This window comes from Pelobates fuscus, chromosome 3 (assembly GCF_036172605.1).
Source record: "Pelobates fuscus isolate aPelFus1 chromosome 3, aPelFus1.pri, whole genome shotgun sequence".
In the NCBI taxonomy this organism is placed as follows: Eukaryota; Metazoa; Chordata; class Amphibia; order Anura; family Pelobatidae; genus Pelobates; species Pelobates fuscus.
The window spans coordinates 60286915-60292914 of record NC_086319.1 but is presented as its reverse complement, the minus strand read 5'-3'; positions in this window follow the sequence as shown (position 1 = coordinate 60292914).

Genomic DNA, 6000 nt, shown 5'->3' with positions numbered 1-6000 from the left:
ATATACTGTGCTGCTCAGTGATTTACTTGTTACTTTACGTTTTTTCTTTACTGCTATGGAGTTTAGTAAAGAGAGTTAATGCAAAATAGGAAGCCTCCTGTCATGTTATAAAATTAACCCCTTAAGGACCAAACTTCTGGAATAAAAGGGAATCATGACATGTCATGTGTCCTTAAGGGGTTAAATAAGGTGGAAAAACCTGAAGTGAATGATTAAATGAAAAAACATAGCTTGATAACTGAAGATTAAAAATTCTAAAGTTGCACTCTATTTATTCTCTGTTAGGGCACACGTCTGTGCTTCACATAAAAAGTGATAAACATGAAATATAAAAGGGGGAAGGATAAGGTACCCTGGGGTGTAGAGGATATGAATTCTGTGTAAGTATATATATATAGCAAAAGAGCTGCCTAAGTAGAAAGAGCATTGATACAGAGTGTGAAAACAACAGGCTCAGTAAATAAGCATAGTTGGTAAAAAGTAACAATCCATCAGTAATTGTTGCTAATTTAGTTGCACTTTAAATTAGCTGTATATTGGACTGGCAGTGAGCCTCTGTGTGAATACAGAGCTATTTGAAGATGTCACATTAACCTATAAGGTTAAATATAAATGAATTTAGTTCAATTGTACACCTAAATATTATAGTCTCTTGTTGAAATGAATAAAGGTTCAAATGAATAACCAGGGTACTAGGTGTAAGCTTAGATGGATGCTGGCAGGACTCTAAGTAATGAGAACGCACTATTATGCTGTGCTCTCAGGGTACCAAGGGAAGAAAACAGCTACACTGTCCCTACTCTCACTAAGAATGCAGCTTCACAATGAATGTAAAATGGATGCTGTCCAGGAGGTGGGAGGGTGTAGCGTTACTCTCCTTTCCCAGGGGCCGGCCGCGGTCCTCTCTTCGCCGCGCGGTCCTGCGGCTGCACGAGCCGCGCGCGGCTCATCCGACGCTTCAGACAGGAAGGCGGGCAGTGACCGCGAGATGCGGTCACATGTCCCGCCTGAATCTAAGAGCGCGCCGCGAGTCTCTGGCGCGCTCTTAAAGAGACAGTGGGAGCCTAAATTGCCAAAAGGCTCCCATTGGCCCCTGTCATCCCACACACCCCATACACTTACCTTTTGGGGGTGTGGAAGTGACAGGAGCCAATCACATTAGTTTTGAACCTATTTATACTTACCCTTTTCCCTTAGTTCCTTGCCCTATCGTGGTTTCTGTTTCAGTTCCCCTTAGCGCTTGTTGTGTTCAGTTGTGTTCCTCCGTATTTGACCTTGGCTTTGTATTCTGACTTCGTTTTCGCTTTATCCTTGTCTGTTCTGTTTGCCGGCTTGCTGTTTCCTGTGTACCAGACCCCGGCTTGTCCTCGTTTTCGCTGTCTCTTTGTGCCCTTGACCCCGGATTGTTCCTGACTCTGTACTTCTCCTATATACGTCGAGTCCGGCCATTCTAAGGTCTGTTTAGCTGGATCCTGCGTGTAGGGGTATATTCTCGTTACATTACGATAGGGCCATGGACCCCGCAGATTTAGCTCAACAGATGGCGTCCCATGAGGCTAGATTTGTAGAGCAGGATCACCGAATGGATCAGATAGCCCAGGCTCTCCAGACGCTCTTAGCTAGAACCATTCCAGCAACCACACCTAACCCTCCTACACCCCTTCTTCCTGAAGTATCGACTGTGTCTAATGCTTCGGCCCATTTAACACCTCCTCCTAGGTATGGAGAGGACATGCAGAGGGTTCATTAACCAAATAGAATTCCACTTTGAGATCTATCCACGTTCATTTCAAACAGAGAGGTCTAAAGTTGGGTTCTTTATGCACCAACTTACTGATAAAGCCCTTGAGTGGGCAAATCCTATTTGGGAGGCTAATGGACCTATGGTACATGATTTTCACAGTTTTCTTACAGCTTTTCGCAGAACCTTTGATACTATGAAAAGGTCTAAGAATGCCGCAAGAGCATTAATGAGAGTCAAACAGGGTTCTAGGTCTGTGGCTGATTACGCTATTCAGTTTCGTACGCTTGCCTCACAGGTAGATTGGACCAACAATGGGTTAACTACGGCCTTCATGGAAGGTTTATCAGACTCTATATTGGATGAGGTAGCAGCTAAGGAGCTTCCTATTGCCTTAGAGGACCTTATTGACTACCTCATCGATATAGATAATAGGATTCGTGACAGGCTCTATACTAAGAACAGAAATAGACGTTTTGTTACACCTATTAACCCCAGAGTTAATATACCGGAGAGTGTTAAAGTATCTGAAGAGGAACCTATGCAATTAGGGGTTGCCAAACTCTCAGATACGGAGAAATTACATAGGAGAAGGGAGGGACTCTGCCTATATTGTGGTAAGAGAGACCATATGGTAAAGGAATGTCCTTCGCTCCCGGAAAACTCTCGCACCTAAGACCTTATAGGGGACTGGCCTTGGGTGTGATTTCTAAGTCTCCTACATTGCCTCCTAACCGACTGCTTCTCCCTGTTTCTTTACATATGGGAGAGAGTTGTATAGTTGAAAACATATACGCTCTGGTTGACTCCGGGGCAGCTGAAAATTTTATAGACTCCGGTTTTGTAAAGAAAAACAACATTCCCATCAGAGAGAAGGAGATACCCTTGGCCGTTGAGGCCATAGATGGTAGACCATTAATTTCTCCAGTAGTTACCCATGAGACTGCACCGTTACACATGTACACAGGGGTTTTACACTATGAAACCATTCGGTTCCAGGTCATCACCTCTCCCTCTTCACAATTAGTGTTAGGGTATCCATGGTTACGTACCCCAATCCCATTTTTGACTGGGAGACAGGGCAGATAAAATCATGGAGTGAAGCCTGCCACGAGTCTTGTACTATTGAAGTCACGCCTGTGAATACTATTAATGTTCCTACCATTCCTCCTTTGTCTACGACTATACCCTCTCAGTATTTATCTCTAAAGACTGTCTTTGATAAAAGAGGCTGACAAATTACCGCCTCACAGACCCTACGATTGTGCTATTGACTTGTTGCCTGGCACTATACCTCCCAAGGGCAGGATGTACCCTCTATCGGTTCAAGAAAACCGTGTTATGGAGGAATACATTAAAGGACCACTCTAGTGCCAGGAAAGCATACTCATTTTCCTGGCACTAGAGTGCCCTGAGGGTGTCCCCACCCTCAGGGACCCCCTCCCGCCCGGCTCTGGAAAGGGGAAAGGGGTTAAATCTTACCTTTTTCCAGCGCTGGGTGGGGAGCTCTCCTCCTCCTCTCCGCCTCCGTTCCTCCCCGTCGGCTGAATGCGCACGCGCGGCAAGAGCTGCGCGCGCATTCAGCCGGTCTCATAGGAAAGCATTCATAATGCTTTCCTATGGACGCTTGCGTGCTCTCACTGTGATTTTCACAGTGAGAATCACGCAAGCGCCTCTAGCGGCTGTCAGTGAGACAGCCACTAGAGGAAAAAGGGGAAGGCTTAACTAATTGATAAACATAGCAGTTTCTCTGAAACTGCTATGTTTATAAAAAAATTAGTTAACCCTAGCTGGACCTGGCACCCAGACCACTTCATTAAGCTGAAGTGGTCTGGGTGCCTAGAGTGGTCCTTTAAAGAATCATTAGACAAGGGATTTATTAGGAGATCCTCTTCTCCGGCTGGAGCGGGGTTCTTCTTTGTATCAAAAAAAGAAGGTGATTTAAGACTTTGCATTGATTATAGAGGTCTTAATAAAATCACCATCAAAAATGCTTACCCTATACCATTAATAACAGCATTGTTTGACAGGCTCAAACATGCTACGGTATTCACCAAATTAGATCTTAGAGGAGCATACAATTTGATACGTATAAAAAAGGACCACGAATGGAAGACAGCCTTCAACACTAGGTCAGGTCATTATGAGTATACCGTCATGCCATTTGGGCTTTGCAATGCCCCAGCAGTATTCCAAGAATTTATTAATGATGTCTTAAGAGACTTTATTCACTCATTTGTTATTGTGTACTTGGACGACATTTTAATATATTCTACAGACTTACACACTCATCACAGACATGTTACGACAGTTCTGAAGACCCTTCTTGCTAATGGTCTTTATTGTAAACTAGAAAAATGTATATTCGACCAATCCGAAGTCCAGTTTTTGGGGTATTTGATTTCCGCTAAGGGTTTTCGTATGGATCCCCGGAAGCTCGCTGCTGTCATAGAATGGCCTCTGCCGCAAGGTCTAAAAGCCATCCAGCGTTTTCTGGGTTTCTCTAATTATTATAGACGTTTTATCAAAGGTTTTTCGTCTATTGTAGCACCTATTACTCGTATGACAAAAAAGGATGGCAATACTCGTGTCTGGTCTACCGAGGCACTTCAAGCTTTTGACTTTCTTAAGACTACGTACGCCTCTGCACCTATTTTACAGCATCCTGTCCCCTCATTGCCCTATATACTTGAAGTTGATGCTTCAGATATCGGGGTAGGCGCTGTCTTATCTCAAATAGAGTCTCCTGAAAAGCCATTGCATCCTTGTGGCTTCTTTTCTAAACAAATGTCCAAAGCAGAGAAGAATTATGATGTGGGTAATCGCGAACTCCTTGCTATCATTTTAGCACTCAAAGAATGGAGACATTTGTTAGAAGGCACTAAGGATCCCATCCTCATATTTACGGATCATAAGAACCTGTCCTACCTTAGCGAAGCTAAAAGATTGTCTTCCAGGCAGGCTAGGTGGTCACTGTTCTTGACCCATTTCAATTATATAATCACCTATAGGCCAGGTGATCGGAACACTAAAGTGGACGCTTTGTCCAGACTGTTTGAAACTATTGACAAACAGGAGATTGATGTTACTCCTGTCATTCCCCCAGACAGGATAATAGCAACTACTGTATTGTCTATTTCCTCGTCCCTCTTGCAGGCCATACAAGCGAAACAAAGCATGGCACCTAGCGAGAGGCCTAATGATAAATTGTTTGTTGACGTTCCCGAGAGACGGGATATTCTGTCACTATATCATGATACTAAGACTGCTGGACATCCTGGTATTTCCAAAACAGTGTCAGCTGTTTCTCTGTATTTTTGGTGGGATTCCTTACGAAGGGATGTCACTGACTATATAAGTGCTTGTACTACTTGTGCCTGTATGAAATCCTCTCGTAGAGTTCATTGTGGGCTGTTGCATCCGTTACCCGTTCCTGAGAGGCCTTGGTCCAACCTATCTATGGATTTTATTGTTGAATTACCCCCTTCGAATGGTAACACAGTCATCCTGATGATAGTTGACCGGTTTTCCAAAATGGCTCACTTTGTGTCTCTTCGCAAGTTGCCCACATCCAAGGAACTGGCCCTTATCTTCGCTAGAGAAGTATTTCGGTTACATGGCATTCCCTTATCTATTGTGTCCGATAGGGGTAGCCAATTTATTTCCAGGTTCTGGAAAGCCTTTTGTACAGAAATGGGTATTTCTCTCTTGTTTTCTTCCGCTTACCATCCCCAGTCTAATGGAGCTGCTGAATGTGCCAACCAGTCTCTGGAGCAGTACCTCCGTTGTTTTGTGTCTCACCATCAGGACAATAGGTCTGACCTGCTTCCTTGGGCTGAATTTGCTCGGAATAACGCCACTCATGATTCTTCCGGCAAAAGCCCTTTTTACGTAGTCTATGGCCAGCATCCCGTTGTTCTCCCGGCTGCATTCTCCTCACAGGGCATGCCAGTTCTGGATGAGTATTTGGCTGGTTTGCGTAATACTTGGGAGCAGGTTCAGCGTTCTTTGGTTGACTCTGCTGCTCGCCAGAAGGCTCAGGCTGACAAGCATCGCAGAGCGGCTCCTTCCTATGTTGTGGGGGACAGAGTTTTGCTTTCCACGCGGAATATTCGCCTCCGGGTGCCTTCTATGAAATTGGCTCCCCGCTTCATTGGTCCTTATCGTATTATACATAAGGTTAATCCCGTTTCTTATGCCTTGGGTCTGCCTAAGAATCTGCGCATACCTAATGTTTTTCACACCTCGTTGTTGAAACC